Here is a 24,855-nt window from a genome sequence, read left to right as displayed (position 1 = left end):
CTCTCAAGCCAAAGGTTCGACCAATACCTCTTTTCCTTGTATCTTGGAAAAGGTTCGTAGTTATAGAGCTGATGCTAGGATGTCAAGGTTTGGCAGAATGGCTCTGTGTGCTGACAAGAACAGGCCAGTCACTAAACAAAGTATCGTGATAGGTGTTTTATGGGAATGTGGTATTTTAATGGGTATGAAATGCCTAGGATCTGATCAAAATAGGTAAGAGAATATCTGATGATAATGCTAGTATGGAACAACAGTGCACTGGTAATCTCAAAAATAGTTATCTCCTCAAATTATTGATCTTAACAGATGTAACACTATAATGCAATGGAAAGTAGAGCAATAATAGCAGGGTGGCAAAGTCTTTGGCGACAGCAAATGAGAACAAGCCCAAATACAGCAGCCGTAGCAACAAAGGAAAAAATGCTGCTTGCATACAGAAAACCTCCAGCAGGCAGAGATCTCCAGGAAAATACCCTTGTCTCTGCTGCCAACCCTTAAATGAGGTCTGGGAAGGGTTGGATCCTGGCTCCACCCCTTCCGGTCACTCAGGTGCATTGCTTACACCTGAGCTCCCCTGGGTTGGCCCTGCCTTCCCACCAGGTGCTCAATCACTGGTTCAGGCTGTGACTTAGCATTTCTGCTTCAATGGGATACTAAAGAAAGAAAGAGTATCTTCAACTGATGATTCAATATTGTTCCTTTTTTCACTTTTTCTTTTTTTTTTGGAATCTTTAAACACTGTTCCAGATATAACAGGTGGTTCTACTCTATTTAAGTAGAAATAGTTTGCCAGCTGCCCTATTAAAAGTAAAATAAAATAAAATAAAAGCAAGCATTGCTTGAATTTTGTCCATACAAATTAAAAACATGTTGAAAAAAAGCCTCTGATGTTGGTAATGGCCTGATATAACAAGGTTATAAATAAATTGCTCACTGTTCTCATGTATTTTTAGTAAAAAGATCTGGGAATAGCACAACAAATCCCTAATGCCCAATTAAAGTCTCTTAACTAATTTAACAAATGCATTGTGAATGGGTAGCTGGAGATGCTTTAAATAAACATACATTTCACAGAGGAACTTTAATAGCGAAACAAATGGAAAATCAGTTCAAACGCTTTAGCTTTCTCAATTGTCCTTAATAAATTAGTCATAAGAAAAACAAACACAATTAACAAGCAAAACTGTCATGCTTCTTCTTCTTCTTTTTTTTCTCTTTTTGCAATCCAGATGAGAGCAGTTTGTGGTATCTCTCTTTTAAGAATGCCTTCACTGAGAAGGTGTTCGAAGCCTCCCTGGAATTCTTTCCTTCTACCCAGTGTTACAATTATTTTGATGAGTTTTGTTTGTTTTGCTTTCAAATTCATTCCAATTCATTGGTGAAAAAACCCAATTTGCTTCAAAATTGGATGCTGCTAACTTAGTGGTGAATTAACTCTGGGCCTGATATAAGAAAAAGGCACAGATCTCTCCTCTCCCTCTCTCCCTTGGTACACCCTAGCTAGCCAGCCAACTGATGAAATGAAACATCTGGCTTAACAGTGAAGATTGCTCTGGCATTTTGCCTGCACAAATTTTGTCCTTGTGGAATTCCTGCAAAGAGTGCAAACTGTGCTTCAATTAAAGAAGAGTGAAGGGCACATACAGCAGCTGAGCAGCATGTGTGCTGGGACTGGGTTTGATGGGCCAGCATCAGGCAGGAAGATCAAGTGCAAAAACAAGCAGCTGTGAAAAACCTACTTGAGAGCAGATACTTAACAACTGGGAGTTTGAAAATACATCAGTCCAATGTCTCTTGCCACAACACTTCAGATTCAGTAAGGTCATAGATGGTTATCAAATCTTTCCCTCTCCTTTCCTCCTGATTTTTATAAAAAATAGTCTTAGAAATAGCCTGACTGGTCAGATGTCTTCCTTTTACTTTAAAAAAACCTTGTAGAAGGAGCTAAAAAGAGCTATGAAAATGGTGCTGAAGGCTACAGAAAATACCTTATGGTACTGAACACAAAAGCTTATTAATAAAGCAAAAAGAATGGAAGATGGTCACACTCAAAGAAAGAACATACCAGGCAATTTCACAATCTGACTCAAAAACATTAGGCATTGTAGTAAAAAGTAAATAATTCTCAAAACTTGAAAATGGAGATTTCACAGAAAGTATATAGAAAAAAGTAATTGTGAATGCATTTGGGAATGGCTATATCCAAAAAGATTAGATTGTGGGATGCCTGCAAGAACTCTTGTAGTTCTTTCAGACATTTCCTGATTTTAAGAGCATCATTAATCCCAGTGTAGTCTACTAGGCACCACTTACACATTAAGGTGAGGTTTGACAGCCCACTACCAGATTTATGCAAGAATTTACCTAATCTTCAAATACTTGTATGTTACTATTAAAATAAAAAAGCACTAAATGTGTTATTTAGTTGGTGAAGTGAATGTCCAGTGCTCTATGTCCTAACATTTGTGGGTTTTATGTAGCTTGTGCCCATGCAGAAGTGTTGATAGCATTTCTTGCTAGACACGGCTAACTTGGATTTTTTTCATCAGCTGCCGAAAACAGGATTCTCTTGGAGGAAACTGCAGCTGCAGCAACAGCAGCAGAATTTCATTTATTTTCAATACTGCTTTGGGCAAGATACAGAGAGTAAGAAAGAGACCAGCTAGAAAGCTGAGCAGATAAGCTGCCAATAGGTTGCTGCTCTTAATCTAAAATAGCTCTCACATTGCTGTATGAACTTGCCGGCACATTTCTGAATGGAGCTCTGCACTGCTGGCAGCTCTGTGCATTCCCTCCTGCAGCCAGCACTCTCCTGGCACACTCCACAAACAGGGGCTTTATCTGTTTGCAAAGCAGTTGTGAGACGTGGCTTGACAACTGCTAAATACAAATAGCTCTTTGGCACTGCATATATTGCCGTTACGAGCCTCTTCTGCAAATCCAGAGTTGTAAGCGTCTGATGGGTGGCCAGCACAGCCAAGTATGGCCGCAGCGCTGGAGCACCTGAAGCTGCTGGATGCAGTTTGCCCTCCGCCTGCCCTCCTGCTCACAGCAACTCATAGCTTTTCTGCTGGCAGAACCTCAGATGAAGGGTCTGGCATTCCCCAGTTCACAGCAATATCTTCAAACATTTTGTTTCACAGCTATTTAATAAGTAGGCTTTCACTTGTGTGTGCTCATGGAAATAACTTTGTGAGTAAATAAAATCTTTTCCTTATTATTTTTTTCTTTTTTTCTTTCCTTGGGGGTTTTTCATTGTCGTATGTTTCATCAGCACTTGTGTGAAAATTATAATAAAGCAGCTCTGCAACCTATTTCACATGCAGCAGAAAACATAATAGTCACCACAAGCATACGTAGACAGATGAACAGGGAGTCTGCAATTAATGTGTCTATATATGCCAAGCTGATAGCTATGAAAGTTAGTTAATGATGTCCATTCCAAGAAAGGTAATGCCTTATTGTGGAGAGCACCTTATCTTTATTTCTTTCCCCGAATGAAACACTTCTCATCTGCATATACTTTTCTCCTTTGGTCTTCCCATATTTGTGCCAATTAGACTTTTCCCTAGGATGATGAAAAGGTACATGCAAGGTGCCATTAACAAGATTAGGAGAATAGAAAAGTGTTTGTGGGCCCGGAACTTTTTCTTGTGCTCTTCCTTGTGACTCAGTGAATTTCTGGTAGCAACATTTACTGAAAAACAGTGGAACTAATGCTCCTAAGTTAAGAGACTTTTATTTCCAGAGGTGCCTGATCTGCAGCAGGTGCAGAGCAAAACCTATTGCATTTCCAGAAGCATGAAACTAATTAAGTGTCTCTTGAACTGATGTTGCTGTGATGCTTCTGAAAGTCTTGCCTGAATTTTGGAGAAGGGAGAAGAAGATTGTTTGAGGTAGAAGACATCAAGTTTATTGCAATTTATTTCCAGTGGACAAGAGGATCTTTTTTAAGCAGGAAAACCCTAACCAAACCCTGCCTCACCCTAGGATATAAGCAGAAATGGGAAAAGTGTCTGATAATGCCAGGGAACAAATCAGTTGATATTAGCAGCTTTCAACAAACAAATTTAAAAGTGCGTAGGGATGAGTCGCAAGTCTGTATCTACAGTAGCTAATCCAGAGCTAGATTGAGGCATTTGAATATTCACGTTTAGAAATATGAACACGAGAATGCAACCCATGAAGTCCTTTCCCAATAGTTCATCTCCAGTGATGTGCTGAAGTCGGTTTCCAACATATCCTGAGACAATAACTCTGGGAACTGATTTCACTCTCAGTTGTCACGTCTGTATGCTTCCCTAGCTTAAACAGGCGAGTCTCTGTTAATTTGTTTTATATTCCCATTAATGTCCAATTAGGACAGCCACTTGAAGTCAATATTGTTAAGGGGAAAATCTAACAAAACATAATCAAATTCTTTCCATTCGATTAGCAATTTAGACGTGTAATGGACAGCTTATTAAGGCAAACTTATTAAAGGGCGTTTTACACAAATTGAAACCAGACCCTCAAATGGCAATGAATGCTATTGTTCCCTTCCACTACACACTCCTTTTCCCTTGGTATTTTTCATGCTCTTGTTTTTCAGTGCAATTAAAAGTTGTTCTGGGTGGTTATTTATCCACAGCCAGAGAAAAAAGTCTAAATACTTAAAGCAGCATGCTTCCTGTTCTTCACTTCCTTTTTTATCTTCCCCACCTTTGTATACAATGCGTCAGTTGTGGGGGATGGATTTATACTTTTGTCTGTGAGCAAGTTAGGATGTAACAAAGCAAGTCTCCCTGGCCACTTCTGTCATGCAGTATGGGAATCACAGTTCCCATCTTGAGTTTTCCTGTCCTTCCACTTTCCTAAGGCTGTCAGCATAGATACAGTTCTTTTAAGATAAGAAAGCGTTTTTGTAATATGGACCAGACCCAAACCTGATAGAATATACTGCAGTGCTCTGTGAAAACCATACCCCTCCAGGATATTTATCTTATATAACCAGTTCTTTAAAATGTCACCAATCATCTCATACCATGAATTGCCATTATCATTCCCTCGCCAATGCCTTTCAGACAGCCCTGAGGAGAAACAGGCTTGAAGCAGTGCTGTTCTGTTTCCCAATTGCTGTGCAGACCAGGCTTTTCCTTCCTGAGCCTCGCAGGACAAAACTTAATAATGTTGAATATCTGCTTAATTAGTTTGGGGAATTTCTCTGAATCTCCTTCACAGAAAATCCAAGGTAGAATTAAAGACTCATATGCACTGTCCTCTTATGGCAAACACCTTTATATTGTCCGTAACATCTTTGTGTGGCAAATTTGAATAGTCCATGCTCTCAAAATGTTTTCTGTGGCATAACATTTCTTAACAATTAAGAGATTAAGATGCTTTATTTTCTCCCCCGTTCTTCTAAGGGCTGGAAGAAATTGAAATGAATGAGTTGATGTAAGCTGAGACTCGTGAACTGAGATTTTCATTAGGAATTTGAGATTCACTCAATCATTTAAGAAGACACATTTCAGAGGTTTGGAGACTGCTTCTAACATTACACAATGTTAGAAAATGCACCCTGCATATTGCAAGCATGGGAACAAAGTCCTGCTCTCACATTCTGGAGAAGCTAGGCTTTCAAAAGAGCCACAATGTGTAATTAAACACATGGATTTTGGGGAGCCTAATATAGGACAGGTTAGTAACAGATACTTTTTAAAAGGAGCGCCATAACAGCAGAAGAAATGAAATAATTAAAAAAGCAAGCTGCAGTTTATTTTGTTTTTCATCATACTTTGTTCTTCATTATTATACTGAGTAATGAAAGAGTTACACTGAAACAATGTAGATGTCATATTTACCTATTGTACAATCATCATAAAAATTTTATATTTTTGAACTTTTAAAATATGCATTAGATTTTTTTAGGAGCAAAAGATGGTTTAGACTATATTTTCCCTGTAGAGCTCATCGGATTTGACCCATCTAACTTGTAGAAAGCTCATTTCTGGTTGAACTGTCTTACGGAGGGAGGGAGAATTAGATTTTTTGGTAATCTATGCAAAGCCTAACTGCCCTTGACTACTAAATCAACAGTTGATTTCTCATTTGAATTTGTGCTGGAATTTCACGTGCCTTTGTCTGGTAGAATGAGAGAAACCTTAATGTTCTCTCTGGCATACAAGGCAACATTTGGGCGCATTAAAGAAATAGATACGAGTTGGTTCAAAGGAGCTCACAAGATTTTAAAAGCAGAGTTGTCTGTATATTGCAGTTTCAGAGCAGTAAGAGCACAGCAGCTCACGCAGGCTTTATGCCTGCCATAACCTAAGGAAAAGTGTCTATAAGAGGATACTTGCATGTGGGAGAAAATATAGCCCTTGTAAAGGGCAAACTGCCAACATACATCGTTGCATGCAGGTATTACTTGAATAAAAAACAGGATCGTCATTAACTTGTCCAGTATTTCTGAATTAGTAGTAGATGTATTTATATATATTTAATATGTGGCCTTTCTTGTAACAGGAAGTAGTGAGCAGCCTTTATTTGGACATATAGGGAAGCAAATAATTTTAATGCATTGGAAGTCTATAAAAACAGAGAAATTCATCATTGTGATCCACAAGATATTTCTCTGCATTTCTTCACCTGCTGCTATAGTCAGCTACTCTTGCTCAAATTCATAGCCGTTGATAGATACCTATTTCTCTCCCAGGCAAAATCTTAAATCTGAAATATATGTTCTGTTGAGATGGATATGCTTGGAAACTGTGCCATGCTTTTTAATTCATTGTCAAAGGTACATGCAAGTCATGATCAGTAGATTCATATAGTTAGTAGGAAGAGATTGAGAAAAGGGGGAAGAAAAAAGGCAAACTTTCATGACAAACAAGTTCAGCTTTTCTCCCTGTTATGATTTGATATATTTAGCTGAATGCTTTTTCCAAACTTAAGATGAGACTTTACCAAGAAAAGTGGATCTGTACTTCCTGCTTCTTTTTAGGATGAAAATGGCAATTTGTTATTTCAATTGTCCTATAAGCACATCCCTGCACAAAGACGATCATTCTTTTTCTGTTCAATTTCCATATCTCTCCTCACCCATCTGGGAGAAGGGAAGGAAGAGGAAGAAGAATAGGAAAAGATGTAATATGTTCAGTGAAAAAAATATCTACAGATATCAGAAACACAGCAGAGAATTAGAAGATTTTGGTGCTGTTTTAAAAACAGTTGGCTTTGGCTTTTGTCTGTTTTAAACACACAATATTGTATTGCTATATTATTTAATCAATTAAGAGACAAAATGATGTAAAAATTGGTTTTGACCATGTTATCTAAGCTCCCAGATGCACAGAGCAAAAGATTCATTCTGCCTTTTGCTCTCTGTAGTGAGGAGGATATGATTATTTGATATGATTCCAACTCTGTTTCTCTTCCCCAATTTTCAAAGCTAATGCTTTTGTTTACATTGAGTTATTTTGGAAGGTGCCATGGGAAATTTATGTTAATCAATAAATGAAGGCTTTAGAAGTAGAAGGATAATTGCCTAAAAATCACTGGAAAAGAAAGAACAAAATCATCTCAGTGGTGCCATTGTATTAGTGAGGCAGAGCTGCCAAATTTTTATGGCTGCAGAGTCAGGCACTGCAGAGGGGCTCAACTCTCCAGGCTTTGTCATCATTTTCAGGCAAAGGAAGCTCATACATTAATGTTACCTGCCTGGCTTCCCTCCATCACTAGGCCTGAAGCTTTATTTCAGAAGCATTTTTATTTTCCCTGTGTGGTTTGTAATATTTTCTCTAGAAGCCTCTCCTTTATTTAAATATTCAGCATTTCTTTCTGACATTGTTAATTACCTGACCTTAATCACCATCTTTCTTTTTGAGGTCTTTCCTCATTCCTGCCTTCCCATTTGTCTCATCTTTTTTTCTTTACTTCTCTGTACAGCCTGGCACAGGCCTCAGCCCACAAGAGGTACCTCTGTACTCCCTGTCGCCCCTCACTAGCTGCCAAGTGAAAGGAGCATTGCAAAGAAATACACTTCTCTCAAAAAGCAGTTTGCAAGTATGTCTGTTCTTCATAAACTTGAGACAGAGAAAACAACAGAGAAATGTTGCATAGAAAATTGCTAGCATTTTCTCAACAGCGGTCGTTTCACAGTCGTGGGACCTAGACCTTCTATTTTGACATTTCTTTCCACAAACCAGATACTATGTCAAGATATCAGAGCCAGGTAATATCTGATATTATCATGTCTGTAGGTTCTCACCTGTAAAAGAGATACTGGAATAAGCTGGAAATTATCCTGACCCAGCCAATGACCTGTCAGAAGAAAAATACCAGCTTTGGACCTTCGCTGCAGGATTTCCCAAAGCCTTTTCTTCATGCATATGAAGAACAGCAGAAATTCTTATATTTTCAGTCTGCTTTGCCCCCCCCCCCATAACTGACATCAAACACTGGGATGATGAAACTCTAATTGGAATCTGCCTGTGCATCTCAGGTCTATGAGACCTGGTCTCTGGCTGCACATCTCTGGCAACACAAAGGGGTTGATTCCATGGGAGGGAAAGGACTCAGGTAGGATTATCAGAGAGAATGGCTAAATGTAAGCCTTGATGATCTTTCCAGAAAGCACCAATAGTGAGCAGGGCTGCCACAAAAGTGGTAAGCTGACCTGGTCATTGGCTCCCACTGTTTTAGTGTATAAACATGCCTGCGAATGCAGGCAAAGTCCCCAGAGAAACCTTTCTCACCAAAATCATCCCCAAGAGAGGAACATTTATATCAGGTTGTTATGATGTTATTTTTTATCCCAATCTCTGATTTTCAAACAATTTCTTAAGGGTGGGCAAATACAGAAATCTGCACTGTATCTTCATACAGTTTCATTCCCTGCCTCTTCTTAAGATCTAGTCTGGAGATGGTATTGCAATAGTTATTTGACTAAGCTATCCACTATGTTTACTGCTGCAAAAAACTTTTTCATTTCAACCTATCAAATATATTAATTATGTCTTTATATGAACAACCTTTGCATACTCTGACTTGTAGCTAAAAGAGCAAACAAGACCTTCAATCAATGTTTCTTCTGAATGTGCTAATTTTGAGACAATGCACAGAGACATGAAAATATTTATAAAACATTCTTAAAATATTCTCCACACTATTGCATATTCTCAAATCTAACTCACTAACACTGTACATTTCTCTGCAATCTGAACGAATGTCTTTAGATCAAATACGTCTAAATATTTTCTAAAATTCATATGACTGAAGAAACAGTGAATAGCATTTTCAAGGCTGAGCTCCAGAAGGATGGAAATGGTGGAATCATTAATCATTCTTTGATGAAAGATGCATAGAAACTTCTTATAAAAGAGAAGAAACACAAACGTGATTTATTTTCTGGTCTGCCTGTTCATATTTTTTTCTGTAATACTGAACATCTGTGACATCTTCTGCTACTCAAGACTTACAAAAGTATCTACTGATCTATAAATATCTCTAGGTTTGACTTACATGTGGTATAGGAATGGGCCATGATAAATAACAGCTAAACTTTATTGTTTTTCTTGTCTGCGTCAAAGTATTTTACAAGCAAGGACAATATTAGTGTCCCTCTTTTGCAGATAGGAAAATGGAGCCATAGGTAAATGAAATATGAAGAAGAGCACATGCAAATCAGCTCCATGGCAGGACTAGATCAAAGGTTATTTTGGCATACCACCCTCTTGCCCAGGCCTGTTGACTCCTGCAGTTAGGTGAATGTCTTCTGAATTGATATCTACCTAGGGAAGACCAAGATTTCAGCCCTGCTAAATGAATTCTCAACTCTAAATTCTCTACATATACTATGGATTTGTATATCAACATCTGTTTAAACAATTTTACAGGTAGCAGCAATTATCAGAATTAATATCTCAGAACAAGCAGGTGACTATAAAGGTTAATACTATGTTAGTTTTTAAAACAGTTTACTCTTATCTGACAATTTACATAATCTGTGAGGTGTTGTTTTGTGATTAATTGTTCATATTTGCTGATGAAAACTGAGTATAAGCTAATTTTTCTTAAGCAGCCTGTAGCAGAGTTGATTTTCCAGCACTGAATTTCTATCACTAATTATTCCTTTTCATTTCTACTTAACTGTTGATACCAGAATAAATTTGAGGCAATGTGAAGAAAATTATTCATTACACCATGGAAATATGCCCTTGCGGTTTTCTTTTGCATAATAATTATCACTTTTGTATTAATGCTATGTTGAAGTTAATTGCTTGGGAAAGGTGATGGTAAACATTTTAGTGCTTTCATAGGGAGTAAGTATTACTGTCATTATATATCATTACAATTCCCATCAAAATCTAAGATATCTCAATATACATCTTGGCCAGGAATATAAGCTACAGAGTTAAAAATACTATAGCTAGATAGCCAAGTTTCAATAGCTTATAGTTTTATCACATGGGATTTTCAGTGGTAAATATTTACTTTGAGTCCTTTAACATTCAGGTGGCACATTTCATTTGTGTTAGAGGACTTATTTTCCAATGATGAGCAGTCTATGTAGTGTAGAGCAGTGTACATGGAAAGGAGGGGAACAGCGAGGATGGGAGAGGAGGGCAGGTGAGAAAGAGCAGAGAATAGGATGGGAGAGGAGAGGAAAAAAGCCATTAAAACAAAAATTGGGCTCTTTTCTGTGTTATTTGAAAGCATCTCAGAAGCGTTACTACCACGTCATGACTTGTATATACAAATGGTACAGAATTATACTGAAAGGAAAAATGTTTTTGAAGAAGTTGAACAATGTTATTCCAATGATTTCAGCAAATATCCGAAGAATAGTTTTAAAAGACTTTTTCTAATGAACCTAATTCTGTAACTTGTGAGACTCTCTTCCTCTAAACAACAGTGAAAGAAAGGTAAATGAAGCAAGTTATCACGTATTGGTGGGAGTTACATTTGGGAAAAGAAACTGAGTGAACACATCCTCCTGTTATGTCAGTATGTGGCACTGGTAATCATTGTGCAGTAGGTGTCCAGTCTATTTTCTGATTCTGCAATAATATTATATTTTTGAATAATAATAAAATTAATGTCCTGCTGTTTTATAATTTGGTTTACATAGGAGACTTCTGCCTCATTTAAGTCAAATCACTGAAGATTTAGAAGGTAACAGAACCATGAAAATTTAGCAGCATAAATAATGAATCATATTAGTCAAATTATATTGCTAAGTTTGAAAAAAAAAAAAGAAATCTGTACAAAAAAAAAGCACATGAGATATTATGTGCTTAGATTTTAGCAAAACTCTTGATAGCAATTCCCAGGAAAACACATATAAAAAGTTAATTTATCTTGTTTTGAATGGGAACAGTGCTGTGTGGGCTGAGGAAAAACCCAGCTAAAGCATCATACTTCAAGAACAATAAGGTGGGTGTCCTTGGAGAAGGTGCATCTTAACTAACGTTTTCAAGAATGGTACGGAAGTAGGATTAACAATGCAAGACTGAAATAGTAAATGATATTAACTTAATAGCAGTAAGGATAAGGAATGAAAAAGGGAAAAGAATACAACAAAAGAAATTGCAAAGAGGAGCACAGGAGCACAAAATGAGACCCAAACTGACAAATACGAATTCAGAAATATGGGAAAAATATGCATGGAATAAGACGGCCAGCTGGAAAAGAGCACAGAAACCTCTGCAGTGAATGAAATGCAGGTTTTTAATGTCATAAAGTAACTGGAGAAGCCAAGCATTTTGGGAAGTTTTCTAAAATATGATGTTGCAGAGAATGGCCACTGCTATCCAGGGCTTTTCCTTCTGAATCAACTATGCAGAACATGAAGCATTTAATTTTGAACACAAAGGTATTATAAAGCTATAACTCAGACAGAACTAATTCAAAAAAGTCAGAATCAGGTTCCTAGAGAGATTGATTCATTAGAAAACTTCAGATAATCTAGCAGAATATGTCAGAAAGGTTACATCTGGGAATTTGTTAATAGTCTGAAATATTTGAAGGCATTCTGCATAAGACTGAAATGGCTGCTGTGTTACCAGTTTGCCTTGCTGGTCTACCAAGCAGTAGAGCAATAAAAGCATACAGATGTCAGCAACTGCTGATTAAATACCTGCATTAGTTCATAAGTGACTTAGAAATATATTATTTTTCTTTACAGATAGGACAGATTCTTTACAGATAAGGACAGCAGTTCCCAAACTTTTCTTTCCCTAGGAAGTCTGGCCTCTGGCTGGGATGAGGAGACAGTAGGCAGCGGAGAATGCCCTGGCTCTGTGCTCCTGCAGATGGGCACTGGCTGGACGTGGTGGTGGTCTTGTTTCCCGCCCAAAGGTCCAGCCCTTTCTGCAGCACCTGCTGCAGCTGAGGCCCACTCTAGGCTGGATTCTGGCCCGTTCCCTGTGCTTTGGTGCATGTGTGCTTTAAAACACTCAGCCCAAGGCTGGATCCTTGATTTTTGATAGCCTCTAAACAAAAGCCTAGGAAGTAGCTGATTGTTAGAACAAATTCCCCTCTCATTTGAAAAGCTGCCAGTAAGCATGGATATTTACCAACTCATTTCTGCTGTTTCTCAATGTTTCTGTATTCATTTACTAAATACAGGATTTGCATCTCATCTGAAAGTGCACTGTAGCCAGAAAATTATGACCTTAACCAGCTTTTATATAGCTACCTAACAGTGAGAATGAAGATACATTGGCATAATTTAGCTTAAGATAAACTACTGAATTAAAGTGGATTTTTGTTTTTCTTAAAAACATTTAATACAAAAAATACATACAAGTGCCATGAAGGCATGTTCTTTCTAAGGAATTATGACAAGTCTCATGTTGTCTAATAACAGGGGGTATTGTGATAGCAATTGTAGAAGGTTTAAAGTTATTTAACCATTATTTCTTTTTCCTCTTGTATTCCAGAAATAGTGTAATAAAAAATGAAAAGCAGTGAAGTGTGATGGAAAGCATATATATCCTAAAAATATATGTCCTACCTCACATTTTTGAGAAGATTCTGGGAGTTGAGTCATCCAGCCATTGGCAGAAGGATGGGCAGTTGAGGCAGCAGTGGTACACCACTCTACGCATGCTGGAGTGACTGGCTTCTGCTGGTGAGGCGGGAGCTCACTTTCATGCTCTGCGTAGTGCCAAGTATTTTCCAGCTGCATAACAGTTGTAAAGGTGTGAATGAATGGCAAAATATACTTCAACTCACCTTTTCAGAATTTTTTTGAGCTTGACTTCAAATTCAAACATCCAACTCAAACATTAAACTTGGTGTTTCTGCTTGACTGCTTGAAAAAATACATTTGTAGGTTTACCTTAATGCTAAATTTAGAATAACAATTTTTCTTGCATTGTCTGCACCACTTTCACAAAAAGAATAAAATGTATGGAAAATATACTCTCACCATTAGTCATCAGTTTGATTAAATTAAATCTATACATAGTTCAGATTATAACATCAATACCGATGACTGATTTTTTGGGAGTAGACACCTCCATTTAGAATGTGTACTTATGTAGGAGGGAGAAGTGAAATAGAATACTGGGTCCAGTTTTAGGGCATATCTAGAACCAGTAAAGGAGATTAATTAATTATAATAGGATTAATGGATGTCTGAGGAATTGCTTACTTGAAGATAGCCTGATAGAAAGAGGGATGCTTAGATTTCTTTTTGTGAGAACATAGTTTTTCTGTACGATTTTGCCTGGCTTCAGCTCTGTCATCATGAGTGTAAATGACATGATTTGATCCCTTAAACATCATGCTACTTGTTTTAAATGTCCCTAGACTAGAAATGTCATATTTCCTTAAAAAAATTAAAAAGGTTCTTTAAGCATAAACGGACCAACTTTTCCTGCTGTTACATGGCCACGTGCTGCACTACTGACATTTCCACAAAATTTTACAGCAACAAGTTTCGAACTACTTCATATCACGTTGTAGAGTCTGTACTCCCACAAAGGGGGTTATCAGTTGCCACAGTTGGGTCCACCTAGCAGGAGACTGCAGGTATAAAGAGGTGTTTAGATAGATTAATATTTTTGTGGCTTCGTATGCAATTGCCTGTTTTTCATAAGGCATTGATACAGTTATATTTTAAACTTTCAAAATCTTTCTTTTTTTTTTCTCCTTTTTTTTTTTTTTACTTTTTTTAACCTTAGAAACTGTTGGGTACCCACTCCTAAAATTTTCTGCAATACATGGTCTTCTAAAATCCAGTCTCATTTGCTATTTTCAGTTGTGTCTTTTTTCTTTCTGACAGGCTGCTGGCAATACAGCTATGGTGGCACACAGTGTTTGATATCCCATAACTAAAGCACCTACAGAATACAGAAACTGGGCTAAATTGGGCCCACAATTTTTAATGAATTTTGAATTATGCAGTTAATCTATTTACGAGTTTTACAACTGTTTCATTCTGAATGAAAAAAAAGGAAAGAAATGCAAACAGACAGTCAAAAAATGATATCTAGTTATTGGGCCACATGTAGTAGAATGCTGAGATTTTATTTTCTTCTGGAACTGCTACCTCTTATAAAGCCCATCCGTCATATGTAATGAGGGCTGTCAGGAATATTTAGCTGAGAAATAGCTACTTGGTATGCTAATGGTGGTCCCTTAGTGAATTCATTTGGTTCTGCTTCCTGACATTAATGGTTTTCATAATCTAATGAATGATGTGTGTAATAGAGGTAAGGCCACAGGGAATGACATTCTGAAACTAAGGGAAGTGCTATATATGTATTTTATAAACATATGCATTTTAATATATATGTGCTCATGCACACACACACACCCAGACACACACACACATATTCGTAGAGAGAATACAAATTTTTCTCCATAGGGAGAAACTACAAAGGTTAAGCAAACCTCCGCTATTGACATTTTAAACTGTAAATTCTAAGATATCTGTATTCCCAGCACTGCACGAAATACCAAGGAATGCAATAAACAGGAAGACTCCTCTTCACTTTTACAACTTTTCCATACTCTTACTTCAGAAATGGAGACATTGTCCCCCAGTTCCTCTCAAGGACAGCAGCACTGAAAACTTCTGGTGGCTGGGAAGAACAAAGAAACCCTGAGAAATACCTGCAACTCATGGAAGGATGCCATCTTACCCATATATTTATCTGAAATGGCTTTGGAGGAGATTGGGAATAGCTAGTGCAACAGATGGTATTCAATTGCAGAAGTCTTCCTCATGACCCTGTATTTGGTCTCATGTTTGTACCCACAAGCTATTGTGGCCATCTTTGGCTAACAACGCAGGGAATTTTGGTTCTAAGTCTGAACTACAGTCCTGCTTCAAATAAAAAAAGAAAAGGGTTGGAAACATATTTGCTTCTTAGAGAAAATTACTTAACCAGGTAGTTACGTTCCTGACAACCTCAGCTCTTAGATAAAACAGAGATTTTCCTGGTTTGTATGTCTCTCCATTTTAACATGCTGCACGTATGGATGCTTGCAGATTAATGCCACATTTTGCCCGGTACTCCAGCAATACCTGCATTTCTCTGCAGCTCAACTTTCTGCTATCTTTCATATGAAGAATATCTGACTGTGGTCTTGATCCTGCAACTAGCTCTGAATGTTAATTTTTACAGCGAAATTTTTAAGCAAAATAACAAAGATCTGCACTAGAACAGCTTGTACAATACAACAGGCTACAGCATGCTCTCCCATACAAGTAAATTTGTGGAAAAGCATTTCTATAGTGCAGATCCAGAAACGACACCTCTACATTAGCATGGTCCTGTCTTCTCGAGTCCTGGTCTCTCCATAACATTCTGAGTGGCCTCAGAGGTAGGATGGTAGGACAGAGCTACACGGCAGGGTGTCCTCTTTGTGATGCCACAAAGTGTGTCTGCCAGAGCAATCCAACTGCAGAAATGAGTTAGCCCCTGAAAAATTAACAAAGTGAGAGTTGATAAATAATAAATAATAAATAATATAAATATATATAATAATAAAAAATAAATAATAAAAGCCCTTGATGATGTAGAGGCATAAAATAGAAGTGACTTGAGTTCATAGAGGATAGACCTTGCCACTCAAACTCAAGTGCTGTTTTTGCAAAGGAATTACAGCATTAGACACCAGAGAGAGCATGATGGTTGCAATATAATTTGATTTTTATGAATTCATCATGTACCTGAAAATGTGCTCCTGAAGCAATTGGTTTGTGCATGGGCATGAAATATACACTGAAATCTTAACAAAGATGAATCATTGAATTATAAAGTAACAGTGTACAGGCTACTACAAGACAAGTTTCGTGTGTTTGATCTCATGCTATATGATATTTGTGTTATTTAAATAATTACAGAAGGGTGGAAAAAGAAAATTAATGAAATCTGTAGATGACATTAACTTGTGAAAAGCTGCAAATACCAAAGAAAAAAGAACTTAAAGTATAAATCAAGAATAACAGGCAAGCCTTCGAGCCATTGAAAATGAAAGATAAGTATATCTAGAAGAATTTAATACAAAAGAGATTCAGTGGGAGGGAGCGACCTTGCAAAAACAACACTGCCAAAGGTCGAGGAGATAACAGATTGTAAACTAGAGATGATTTTGTAGCAATGTAGCAAAGCTAAGGGACCATACAGCATCATTATGCTATGGAGCAGAAAAATAAAATTCCCTTATGTGGCTTTTTAGATGTACGTATACCTTTACCAGAGATAAATATCTTGGCAAACTGAATGGAGTTCAAAGGTCAGCCACAGAATCATTACTATAGTTGGAGGGTTTTACATAAAAGAGAGAGTTAAAAGACTGAAATGTGGTTTGTCTGGGAGACAAGAACGGTATCAAACTGCTTAATGTGTGTAAACAAAATGGAAGTGGATTGTTTACACAGGAATATGAAGGTATGTGGTTAAGGAAGAGTTCGGAAAATCTCTTGGAACACTTATGATGTATCAGTTATGGAAAAATGGAATCAATAGAAATCTCATGTTAATGGCTAACACAGAAAATCACAAACTTGCTTATTCCTCAAAGAAGTATTTATACTTTTTGCTTGTACTATCTTGCTGAACCAGGTAAAGGGGCTGGGCTGGAAATGGTCAGACCGGTCTTTCAGTCTCGCCTTCTGCAGGTGCATGCAAATAATGTTTCTTGGTTTCCTCCCACAGCTCTATTTTTAGGAAACCTGCAGAGGTGGAGCCTGGCTGCCCTGTTTACATTTCTTGAGGGCTACTTTATCAAAGTGATGGGACTTCCTATTTTTAGCTACAGTGTGCAGAGCTAGTTTTTAGGAGATATTTTGTATAGCAAGATCCTGCTTGCTTGCAGGGGTACCCTGGAACCTCCCAAAGATCTCTCCTCATGACCTGTATGACTTAAAGCCTCCCTTGTCTTCTATCCTCAGAGTTTTGGAGTTTCACACCTAGTTTAAATGGTAATAGCGCTCCAATTCGGTGTTGAAGTCCTATTGAAATTGAGAGAGTTAGGTGCTTGGGAACCATTCTGCGACCATCTTCAGGCTTCTAAATTTGCTAAATAACAAATGATCAAAAAGTTTCATAAAATACTGCAGAAATACTTAAGTGTTACTTATGTTAATTAGGTGACATGTTCCAGGTTAAGTCTGCATCTTACGCATAAATAATAGCAACAGTATGTTCCTGCTTAAAAACGGTAATGATCTCCGTAAATCTAATTTACTGAAAAATTTAAGTACTCCCTGAAAAATTATTAATGATCTTATTTGATTTTTATTTGTCCTTCTACCTGCCAGATGGCACAGTACAGATGGTTCTCTATCATACCATCAGTATTTTTGTTAATTTGAATGAATGCTTTAATTTATAAATCATTTATACCCCACATTTTGTCACTGTTGAATTAGAACTCAGGGTTATCGTTTAATATATTGTACCACTGGAAGAAGCTGCAACAAGTTGCCCATCTATTGTTTCCTCTTTCAAACAGATCATACTTTTTCTAACTGTTCATAGCTTATTTCTTAAGGAAAGGCTTGATCAAAAGAGATGCTTCCCTATTAGGGGCAGGGGAACCAGGACACCCTTGCTGCAGGATCTGACTTTTGAGGTGAGTGGGAGTTTGGTACAGATAAGATCAGGATTCAGGGTTTTCTATATAGACTGGAATATATATTTCTACTTTAGTAGTGATTTAGGAGAGAGTCTTATGAGACAGTGAAAACATATGAAAAGTCTCAATCACTCACTTGAAAAGATCTACAGGATTGACTAGAGAAGAAATATTCTGGAAAGGAAACTGCTGAACACATCCACAGGCAGATTCGAAGAAGCATCTGCAGCAAAATCAGATAGCTTGAAAAGTAAACAGCAATCCTCATGAGAACAGGTAACATATACTGCATTTGCTCAGGCAAGTTGTTCAATTTAAACATCTTTTTATTTCAAAAGTAATAAATATAATGGGAGCAGTTCTTGCACAACATGTAGGGGGCATGCAATGAGCCACTTCAGATCCCTTCCCCTCGTGAATCCCCCTCAGTCTGGAGCTGAGTGGTCACTGTGGCAGAGCAGGGACAGCCCTTACTACACCCACTGTGCTAAAATATTGCTTAAGGGGCGGAACTGCTGCCTTTCATGCTTTTATTAACTGGATATTTGCTTCGATTTACATTTGTCTTTTCAATACAGGGTCAACATTCTCTTTCACTGCAATAGGACTGATTTCAAGTGTAGGATCAAGGCTGAAGCTGATAGAAATACAGAGAAATCACTCCTCCCTTTGGCCCACCCCATGATATTTCCTGGTCATATTCCACCCACATTTCCATAATCATCTCATTTTGTCTCTTTATAATGCAAGTATCATTTTACTCTCACTCTCTTTCCCACCCAACAAATCTTTCTTGCCCTTGCCCAGCTCTCCAGCTACTGCTCTTTCTTCCTTCTCCGTCACATTTACTTCAATAATTCATTAACCCATAGTAATTTCAGCATGTACTTTAACTCCTGATTCGTCTGTTTCCAGGTCCTTCATCTGACTCAAAGAATCCAAATTTTACCAGCTCTTATCTACCTAAATGTAGCTGCAAATATTGCTTCCTTGTCTTGCCCCTTTGATAATGCCTCTTCTTGTTGGGGAACGCCCCAAGTTCCCCCAAAAGGGTTGCCCTACCGGTACTTGCGTGGGGAACGCAAGATCAACTCAATATGAGATGCGTCCAATTTTATTGTAGCAACACACCATCTTATATAGCATATATGCTTCCAGGGATACAGGGTCCAGGGATACAAGCTCTATGCAACGCGCGCGCTAACAATATCGTTGCCTGAGTTATCTCCATATATGGGATATGTTGTTAACTACAACACTATGGATACAGAATACTATGGATATGCTGGAATATACTAGAACACCCTGGAAACACCACATTCCACGTATCTAGGGATTACATCATTACATCATAAATCATTAGTAAATCAGTAGCTACGTGCTGCCGAGCAACCTGCTTCTCAACATCTTCTTGTGCTGTATTTATCTCGGTTCTATTTCCCTAATTTTTAAAAAAATGATGTTCACTTGTCTTTGTTACCTTGCACTTTGCTACCTGTCTCCATCCCACCAGCTATTTTTTCTAGCCTATGATGCCGATCTTCTTTATCTTTTTGCTGAAGTCTCAAATAAGAACATTAATGCTTTCTGCCGTGCTATTCCCACCTCCAACCTGGAACAAACTCCTCACAAATAATCAAAGGTCTTATATTTGTCAGATTTCCCCACTGCATGAAACCTCCCCAAACCTGACATTAATTTTCCCACTGTGCAAAAAAATTTGCCTATTTTGCTAATGAAAATGTTTTTAGGATGTCCTCATGTTCTCATCAAAAATATTAATTCTCTTTTTTTTTTTGATGGTAAATATTAGGGACAGTATTCATCTTGTTCTTGTTTGCATTTGTACCAAGGCAGAACAAGAAAAGAACAATCCAGACCACTGTACCTAGCTGTAGTGATAAATATACGTATTAATTTCAACCATGATATGAAATGAATGGCATGGCTTTCATTTAATTTCAGGTGAAACTGCAAGTGTTCATTTGCCTTTCCCCACACTGGACTGTCCATCTGAGCTAATTTTTCTAACAATTTCAAATATTTACTTCCTATTACTTGATAGTCTTTCAATTGCCATGTATAATCTAAGCAAAACGACCTTCCAGTTCCATTATTTATTATAGGATATTGCTGAGGGGGAAAGTCCTTCTTCCCCAAACATACATAAACCGGACTCACTTATGATTAAATTTACTTGCAGTCTAGAAAGGCATAGCTAGTTCATGCTATTTTTCAGGGTGGAAAAATGCAAGTTGTGGCATTTGCTTTAGATTCAAATTATTACATAAAATATAGACCAATTAATCACAGGAGTGTTATGTAGCCAAACATACCCCACTGTCATATATACTTTACATTTGCAGAGCCAAAGTGCCACTTCTAAACAATTTAAACCATAAGTCCCATATACTGAATTCATGAAATCATTCCCTAATGAAATTTAAATGAAAAACTCATTAATACCCAGTGGGGCAGAGGAGCATACGAGACTCCCACTGGTTGATTTACTGTGGCATCTGCCATAGACATGAAAATAAATTAAAGATTATTTTCAAGCACATGAGTAGAGAGTAGGTAGATAATTATCTTGGGGCATGCTGACGAGGGGCATTTACACCATACATTCAGGACTGCAGCTGGAAGTGATGCTGAGGGCTGACTGTGACACCTTGAAGACACCTAGTAAGCTGTCATAGAGTTGGAAATCTCATTCTCTGGATCTTGCATCAAGTTGTTGGTTATTTTCTTCATGAAATTATAACTTACAAAAAACTCCTCTTGTCATGCTTTACATTCTAAAGTACAGTAGGACAAAAGGAGTGATTTTCAGGATCTTATGTATGACAATGCATGATCATTTGCTGTGTAATAAACTTAGTATGTTGCTAATTTGAAGTTATTTAGCCTTTGTACTCATTTGAGTTTAATTGCATATATCTGAAAACTTATTTCAATGTGATCCTTAGAGAGGTAGCCAAGTGACGCTGACCAGCAGAATTGCCCTTTCAGAGTGCTTCATACCTGTTTAGTTTTCCTTCTGATTCACATTGCTCTGGAAAATTTCATTACAAGCAAGTGGCCAACAAATATCTAACCACTACTGTACCTGTGAAGTATCTCAAAATGCTAGAAAACTTCAGAAATCTGCTGTAGTGCCTACCTGCCACTCTCCACCACTCTGTACTAAAATGTAAAGCTCTATGGAGGAGAAGAAAAATAAGCCTTAGACCTGAGAGTAATAAGAATGAGAGCTATTCCAGACATGAACAAATGTTGACACTTCTAGTATGAAGAAAATATACCATTACAAAAGAAATGTCATATATGGTTTCAGAAAGCAAACAAGCAAACAAAACTAACAGCACAGGATATGAATTTGTTACTGCATTCACAGTATTATTGTATGGTTTCCTAAACTAATTTGTGGTTACCTGCTGAAGAGAGAGGAAAAAAACCCTCTTATCTCTGGCATGTCACCTTTCATTAAAATAGTGTTTGTCTGAGATTCTGTTATTTGCAGTTGCTCATCTGTTAAATTAGAAGTTTTAATTCTTCACAGTTTGTCACCTTTTTAATTCTGGTCTGTTGACACATACTTCCCTGCAAAGCAGAAAAGGTTGCAAATGAAATTTAAAAGAAAATTAGCATAGAGGGTAACTAAAGCATTGGTTCTTGGCTTCTTTGCACACAATATTATATGCCTCTGTAAGCCTCAGGTAAATGGACACCATGATACTATTCCTGGATAATGAATCATTTCTGCTTTAGGAAAATCCAGTACCTCACTCTTTGAAAACTGAGAGTATTGTGGGTTTGGCTTAATTACATTGAGGATAAGGCCATTTTTTTCGAGATCTCCGTTTACCAAAAGGAATGGAGTGAATCAGTGATTCTGAACTGCATGTGAAGCACTGTCAGAAACATTTGCCCTGTTTGCAATTTGAAGGGAAGTGTGCCTTAGCTGCTTTTCTCTTGGCTGAGCTTCTACAGGAGCTGGTTCAAATGTCTGTCTTCTCTCCTCAGCCTGGTGCTCCCATAATGCTTCTCAGCAGTGCAGGCCATGGGCTGGAGTTACAGCTTAATACACTGGTGCTGGATGAATTCTTGTTTTGCATGAAAGAGGTATTTCCTCATTCTGTGCAAATGCAAACATCTGCAACTACTGCAGTGAATGTACTTTAGTAACAGGTTTGGCCCAGTGGCAGGGAAAATTTTGAAAGGCTCCAACTTCATTCTGCCTTTGGAGCATGGCTAAACCTGAGTCATTCAAATCTGATAATGAAGAATGAGTTTTCACACCAACATATTCCAAATGGAAAACACAGACCACCTGTAAATGCATGGCACATCTGGCTGCGTTGTTGCTTCTCATCTTCATCAAACCTTAATGACTCTGTTGGTGAAATGCAACAGAACACTAATTCCTGATAAGAAAGACTCATTTCTGAAAGTAAGTCTAAAGCTGCTTCCTTGCCTCTTTCTATTAAAGCAAGGAAAAAAAAGTCCTAATCAGAAATGGGTTTCAGCTAGCTAGATCACTGTATGCATGGATGTGTAAAGTAATTACTGAAAGTATAACTTTTAGGCATAATAGAAAGCCTGATCTCACCGTAGACATAGCACTGCATGTACAGTGCAAGAGTGTGGCACTCCTAGCAGCATGAAATACATAGAGGGAGTGATGGGAGAAGAGAAAAAAGCATTCATTTTTATTTACCTATTTATTTTAAGTTTCTGTAAAGAAGCTGAATAATTCAGTCAGTAAAGGGAAGTGTACCCTGAAGTGCTCTATAGCTCTTTATCCATAGCATAGCTACATTGCATGGAAAATTCTCATGATAGCCACGTTCTCAGATGATGAGAAGATTGAAAGAAGAAAATAGAAGGAAAGGCCTCACTTAAAGACAGGAATTGCATTAATTTAAAGGGATGGTGGTAAATAGGAGAAAACATACCTGTTTAAATTTCCACTGGGGAGCTTGCACAATTCAGCTAAACTGACGTAGATCACACCATCAGATCACATGTAAATCTCTGCAGCTCAGATCTGTTGGTTCTTGTTTTGTCCTTTGACAGCCATTCAACAGGATACTCTCCTTGAAGGACAGGCTGAGATACTCTATAATAAGCTTAATGAAAAAAAATGCATAGAATAGAGCTGCAGGGAACATAATTTTTAGAATATTTTCAAATTCCTGTTTAGCACATATGCATCCACGCTTTTTCCTTGGATTTGTCTGGTTTTGAGATGGGACTAGACTGAGTAAGCTTTAGGAATGGTTGTACAAAAGCTATTTCCCTGACCATAACTAATATGAAATTTAGTAACAATCAGTTCTATGACAAAATTAATTGCAATACTACTTCAACCTTCATTATTGCTATACTTTTCCTGTCATGATGAAGGGTCAGATTTCCTCCCTAAAATGCATGCTTCTGGCAAATAGAGAATGGAAAGTATTCACCAGCTGCATTACCAATTGCTTACTTACAGCCAAACTCAAATGCCCCCTAGGTGTTTAAATTGCATTTAATATGTGACAGTGGGTAGCTAGCTGCTAGCCAGATGTTTCATGCTAACAGTGAAAAAAAAAAATAATGAGGAAGAAATATCTACAGCAGTGGGAAAAACAATAATCCTTTCTCCATAAATCTAAAGTTAGAAAAAAAAAATAAAAAAAATATGCAATCATTGAGCTGGATTTATTTTTCTAGTTTGACTGTGAATTTATTTTACTAGAATTTAAAACCTAAATACTTAAAACAAGTAAAATGAGAAGGATGCTTCTGATTTTGATAGGACTTGCTGTGCAAAAAAGATTCATAACATTGACTCAGTAATCTACCTATTAATCAAGGAGAAGTGATACTTTCATTTCCCATGTAGTGGTTTAAATCCCTTCTTTACTCTCATGCAAAACAAGTAGAGTGTCAATATACACTTTGGTGACAAGTTTCATCCTCTTGATGTTTTCCCGGCTGTGTAAATAAAAATTGAGTTTCAACATATGTAGTTTCTTAAATAAGTAGAATACATAATTTTGGCTGCAGTTATGCCACACTGCTGATAAGATCAAGCAAGAAGCCTCTCCTATGACTCCTGAATTTATTTACTTAGGTTTAAAATAATAAATGATGCTTATCCAAGACCTTAGGCATCATAACACTCCATTAATATTACAATAAAGTCTCAGCAGTATTAAACTAATCACTCAGTCCGACAGCCTCCTACAGAGAAACCTTCTCATTCTTTCCTTGTGGGAAGAAAACCCTCAATCCTGCCTGCAAAACATTCTCTAAGAAAGTCTGAAGTCACTCGAGTCCAAAGTAAATCAAAGTGCAGAAAGAAAGTAACTTTAGTAACTGGAACTTTTACAGAAATGACTTGCTATGCTCTTCTCTGCTTTTTACCATGAGAAGTGCTCTGGGATCTCAGTTGTCCACTGTTTAATTGCTTTTTCCTTTGAATTAGTGACCTGGATAGATCTTCTCCAGGACAGCTTGCTGAGATAACTGGACAAACGATATGATTTGCCTTGGCTTTAAGTGTCCTCTCATTTGTGAGGATTTGCACAAGTAGATCTTTTGTTGGAATTAATGTTTCTTCTTATGGTTCAATCATTCAGCACGGAGGTTGGATCAACACTCCATACCGCAGATGGTCACGCACATCCTAAAATTTGGTATATATTTTGGATAAAATTATTATTTAGATTTTCATTATACAAGTCAATCAAAGTATAGTCATTTTGGGGGGTATTAACTCACAGC

At 37.4% G+C, this 24,855-nt stretch overlaps 1 long non-coding RNA gene across 1 annotated transcript in view; it reads right to left on the bottom strand.

The window, feature by feature from the left end:
• The window catches only part of LOC110400098, a 232,430-nt gene that overhangs the window by 92,566 nt on the left and 115,009 nt on the right, over window positions 1-24,855 (bottom strand). Inside the window, exons 5-9 of the long non-coding RNA XR_002439629.1 lie at window positions 23,040-23,213; window positions 21,516-21,684; window positions 18,218-18,304; window positions 15,755-15,920; window positions 13,001-13,168 (exon numbers count right to left, since the gene is read on the bottom strand). This is a non-coding gene — a long non-coding RNA (uncharacterized LOC110400098). The remainder of the gene's footprint in view (window positions 1-13,000; window positions 13,169-15,754; window positions 15,921-18,217; window positions 18,305-21,515; window positions 21,685-23,039; window positions 23,214-24,855) is intronic.

This window comes from Numida meleagris, chromosome 5, assembly GCF_002078875.1.
Source record: "Numida meleagris isolate 19003 breed g44 Domestic line chromosome 5, NumMel1.0, whole genome shotgun sequence".
NCBI classification, from domain to species: domain Eukaryota; kingdom Metazoa; phylum Chordata; class Aves; order Galliformes; family Numididae; genus Numida; species Numida meleagris.
This window is presented reverse-complemented; position numbering and strand designations above follow the sequence as displayed.